Below are 5,408 nucleotides of genomic sequence, written 5' to 3'. Positions count from 1 at the left end.
TATGAGGGGTTATGTCACAACCTAAGTCAAAGGCAGACCCTTCTGACCTCCGCTCTCTGTCTGTTTCTCTTTCGTCTTTGTCGCCACCTTTGCCCTCTTCCCATACAATAAACCCCACATGGAACTGTACTGGCCTGGGGTGGCCTGTCTGGATGTAAGCCTCGATTCTAACAGAACAGTAATAGATTTGGGTTATTTTTTTTCTGCCCACGAGCAGGGGTTACAGAAGTGAATGACTCCAAAGCCCATCTGCAACAAACTGACAGTCCAGAGGACTCTAAGCCAACTGCGATGGCAGAAGGCAAGACAAACTTCAGGGGAAAGTCACTCAAGGGGCATGGCAGGTAGGAGGACTGCCCTCATTTCAGCACAAAACTCCATTGCTTCCTAGGCAAACCTCATGATCTATCCTGCTCATAGGGTGAGCCAGGGAGGCAGCACCTAACCCCGTCTTGCCAAAACAGGGAGGGCTTCTTTCCTTTGCCAGACTGGGAAAGACCTTCTATTGCAGGGAACAAAGTACCTGTGGGCAGATTGGGGTGAGCTTTTCATCACAGGGAGCAGGGCCACTGCCCTGCAGAAGTGCCCTCTCCTCCGCTCTTTTGACCTTGTTTTCAGTACAAGATGAAGGACCACCCCTTCCCTACACGCTGCGACTGCGTTCAGGTCTTCACACTGATGGATATGCCCAGAGAGTCGGAGCCATCTTAGCACCCGCCTGCATGGGATTGATTTTGGTTTTTTCTCTGTGAGAGAACCCCATTCCCTTGGAGGGCTGCAACCTTGCTCCGTGCTCTGGAGAGCCCAGAGCATTAGCTGAGCCACTTCTCTTCCACTTTGCCCTCAACAGTGGCTCTGGAGCAAGGTGTTTGTTTGTTTGTTTGTTTGTTTGTTTCTGTCTTAACTTGTGTCTGTCCCGTGCAGAGCCTTTTCTGTAAATGTGAATGGCGTTAAATCAGGACCACATTTGTTTACCTTTGCAGCAGTCTGTCTTCCAAGCAAATCATTTTGGGGAAGGTGATGTCTGAATTGCTAATCCTCTAGACATGTGTTTCATCTCCTAATAGTAGTAGACTGTTGGAGACACCCTGGAAAAAGCATCTTAGTGTCCTGAAGCCTTTCCCTGGAAAGAGAACGCACGGAGGGAGGGAACTTGACATCCTTTAATAAAGCTTTGTGAGTAACTCCTGTACTACCATAGATAACATTGCTAATGCCTGTTGCTCAACGAGAGAAAATGTCCCAGGCTACACTTTACGACAAGCAGAAAGCATTCAAGCTGTCTTGCCAGTGCTTTATACTAAGTGCCAAATCCTTATTACTTTCTTAGGCATTTATTGTAATAACATGAGTCATGATGTTTCACTCTGGTATTCGTGAGGCTGCTCAGTGTTAGGCCCCGGGACCTCCATGGAGTTGACTTTATTTGGTTTTCCACTTCCGTTTGGGAGCAAGAGCTGCATGAACTCAGACAGGGAGTCTCCCAGGAGCCTGACTGGGCTGTCCTTTCTGCTGCTGTGTCTGTCTGCCTATGCTCTAGACTTATGAAATGTGCAGACCCGAACACTTCAGGAGCCTTTCAACTGCAACTGGCTCTGCTTTCCCCAGTATCCAGGCAGCAATAGGCCAGGGGTGCTGCAGAAATTTACCCGGACAATAGCAAAATTCTGGGGGCACTTGGGGGAACTGTGATCACACTATTAGAACAGTGATATATTTGTGTTCCCAGAGCAGGGCCAGACAGTAAGCCCTGAAGATGAAAAGGTTCCTAGGGAAAGTTACTCTCCAGAGAAGATGCAAGGGCTTAGTTTTTTTTTTTTTTTTTTTTTTTTAAAGATTTATTTATTATATGTAAGTACACTGTAGCTGTCTTCAGACACACCAGAAGAAGGCATCAGATCTCATCACGGACGGTTGTGAGCCACCATGTGGTTGCTGGGATTTGAACTCAGGACCTTCGGAAGAGCAGTCAGTGCTCCTAACCGCTGAGCCATCTCTCCAGCCCGCAAGGGCTTAGTTTTAAGCATCCAACTTCATGGAAAAGAAGTGTCATCTACACAGGGAGAATTCTAGAACCTGTTTCTATACCTGGAGGAAAGGCTGTGTTCTCTTACATTGTGGGTGCTCATTTGGCGTGGCCAGTCTCCTCATCTCTGAGAGTCTGGAATATTCTTGTAGACCCTCACAGGTGACAGAGTGATGTAGGGAATATTTAGCATAGCCAAGGAAGGTAGATGAACAGAGATGGCAATGAAGGAATGATGGCTGTGAGCAATGGATCCATTTCCTGTGTGTGTAGCGGAGGGTGGCTCCTGAAGTACACCAACCACTGAGATCCTGAAGCAGGAACACTGGAGTTGATGGCTCCTTTATAGCTTGTCTAGTGAGAATTGCAACAATGTATAATCTCTCAGTTTTCTATTCAGTGGGGATACATTGTGAACAAAATGCCGTTACTCCTAGCCTCTGGGTGCTTAGTTTGGCCTGAGAGATAGATATTGGCCTAGTGACTGCATAAAGGTACCTAAAATATCAATTTTGTCAAGATTCATTCAGGTTGATCTAGCTGGGATAGTATGACTCAGCTAATACCTGAAAGAAGAGAAGGAATGTGTTAAGTACTATGGGAAAGGGGAGTACTTCAGGCTGGAAGAACTGCAGGTGCTTGTGAAGTGGAATGCTAATCTTTAGTTAGTAGCCAACTCAGACTTGGGTCTAGAGATTCCAGCTGGGATTCTATAGTGACCTCGTGACAGAATTTTCTATAGTGATGAGAATGTTCTATAGCTGTGCTATTGAATGTAGTAGCTGTTCCTCATGTGTGGAGATTGAACTCTTGAAGTGTTGCTGCTAGTATGAAGAGCTGAAATTTAATCCCATCAATGTAAATATACAAAGCCAAATTTAGCTATATATTAGAAAGCACAGGTATCTATGAGGCACATCTGCATGCTGTCCAGGTTACGTGGGATAAAGGAATAGTAGGTAGTATGGCAGACTTTTTCTGAGATGGTAAGAGGCACACTGACCTCCAGGAGCTCACCAATTAACTTTTAGTAAAAAACAAAAGTTGATTGGGAAACCACTATGTGCCAGACACCAAGCTGAACCTGGAGATGCCCTGATTAAAACGAGCAGAGTCTTCCTCTCAAGGCACCCACATCTCAGAGTAAGTGAGTTGGTGTGATGGAGCTGACAAGGGCTCACCGTTTAAGGACAGTTTGGGACAGGAAGAACTTAGCCATCATTATCTGGCTTACCCTGTGTATGGTTTCTTCCAACCGATCCATATCTTAGGTCTTTAGATAAATGGACAGAGTTGTAACATAACAGGCTACACATTGGAGCAAAAGTCCCCCAAGGTCAGTATATCAGTATTTCCAAAGATCATGGTTCTCAACACAAGCATCCATCTCTGGGCTTGTAGAAGGGAGGTAGTATTGATTGTATTCTTTATATATTGATCAGAAGACTTCTATTCAGGGATCTGGTAAGTGGCTCTGGATTTTAGTTAAGCTAAGTTATACTGCACTTTCAGTGACTTCTGGTTCTTACCCAGGCTAAGGAGGGAGTTAATAACTGTTACATGTTACAGGGCACTTTTCTCTCACATGATTCTGCTCAAATACTTTAACACATAAGCCTTCCTGTTCTTACACAGAGAATGCCAAAGGTTATTACATCACTGTAACAAAAGAAAAAGAAAAAAATAAAAATTAAAAAGAACAACACTTCCTGATAATTAAACTCATTAGCCTAAATATTCAATTCCTGCCAATACCCAATTTAAATCATCGCTTCAAAATAATTCGTTTCCGATGAACAGGATCTACTAAATTACCTCATCCCACTAATCACCTGCAAAAACATTACATGCCAGGAAGAATATGGAGGATTTTCTCATTTGCATCCCAAGACACTTGCTTAGGAATCATCTCCTTTTGGCACACTGCTTTTCCTATGTGTCCTGGCTCACAGCTTGTTTCTCCACCCTGGAGACTCAAAAGGAAGAGCCCAGAAATCAAGTCCCACTGAGTATAGTCTCATCTAAGACTGCTCTGCAAAATTAGCTTGAATGAAGGATATGTTAAGTCACAAGGAAATGGAGAACTTTCCGGACACTCTGAACAAAAACTCCCAAGAAGGTCTAGAAATAAGTTTATGGCCAAGAGATATTCCTCCTCAATTACCATTAGTTTATACGGTTAAGCTTAAGAGATAATCTTCCAAGTCTGAAGCTTATCCATGTGTCCACCTCTCCTAAGACAGATAAGTATCTCCAGGCTCACTAATTTCAGAGCAACCCTCTTGTGTTATTAGAAACATCCCCAGTCAACACTAATGGAGACTTCCCAGCATGCTTTGCTTATTTGTATCTGCCAGTGTGCTTCTGTACCTCGCTCTTCCCTTCTTTGGTATTTCTCTGAAGGTCTTGGTAGCAATCAGTTTTAGTTGTTCAATGTCTGGGAGGATCTTTACTTTAATCTCATTTAAAAGTGAAATCTTAGCAAGTTATAGGAAGCTCAAATAAGTTATGTCCCATCAGAGAAAAAAAGATTTTCTTCTATTGTTTTCTGAAATCCATTGTTTCTGCGAAGTTGGCTGTGATTGGTCAGCACTATCATGTTGTCATGGCAGCTGGTCTTCTCCTTGCTGACTTCTGTGGATGTTTTCGTTTTTTACATCATGAGGTCATGGTGATAGCGTTAGGTTCAGAACCATGCTTGGAACCAACATTCTTTTTCAATCTAAATATTCACGATTGGGGGCTAAAGAGATGACTCAGCGGTGTGGCTCTTACAGATGATTAAGGTTAGAGTACCAGCACCCCACGTGATAGCTCGCAACTGTTCATCTCTCCAGTTCCGGAGGATCTGTTACTCTCTTCTGATCTCAGTGGGTAACAAGCATGCTTGCACATGTACACATACATACATGCAGGCAACACTCCAAAACACATAAAATTGAACAAATAATCTTTAAAAGAAATTCATTATTTTCTTAGAACTTGAAAACATTTCTACCGTGTTCTTCTAATACCCTTCGCCCACACAAGGTGTTTCTCATCCTACTTCTGCTTCTGCTTCTCTGCCATTTTGCTTGCCCTCCTGTCTCTTAGAGCTGTGTTTCCTCATTCCATCTCTGATCTTCTAGTTTTCCCTTTAGGTTTTCGTTGCAATGATTCATGTATTAAAGCTTGTCAGGTGTTATGGCTATCTTTCTTACACTAAACATATACTGTCTCTTTAAAACAAAACTTGCCTTTTTAGTCCAGCTACTTTGGTCATTCTTTTTTTCTCTTATTCTTAAATAATATTTAAAAGGCTCACAGAAAGCCTCTTGTAGATTTCTTTGTGGTCTCTATGATTCATTTGCTATCTACCTTACATGGTGGGTTTTGTTTTTGC

The 5,408-nt window shown here is 43.1% G+C and overlaps 1 long non-coding RNA gene across 1 annotated transcript in view; it reads left to right on the top strand.

The window, feature by feature from the left end:
• The first annotated feature begins 2,821 nt into the window (after positions 1-2,821).
• Positions 2,822-5,408, top strand: part of LOC116076244 — a 3,759-nt gene continuing 1,172 nt past the window's right edge. The window contains exon 1 of the long non-coding RNA XR_004112875.1: positions 2,822-2,884. This is a non-coding gene — a long non-coding RNA (uncharacterized LOC116076244). The remainder of the gene's footprint in view (positions 2,885-5,408) is intronic.

The sequence above is a fragment of the Mastomys coucha genome, unplaced genomic scaffold, assembly GCF_008632895.1.
Source record: "Mastomys coucha isolate ucsf_1 unplaced genomic scaffold, UCSF_Mcou_1 pScaffold4, whole genome shotgun sequence".
Taxonomy (NCBI): Eukaryota; Metazoa; Chordata; class Mammalia; order Rodentia; family Muridae; genus Mastomys; species Mastomys coucha.
Note: the sequence above shows the minus strand (reverse complement) of the source record. Positions and strands in the feature narration are given on the sequence as shown.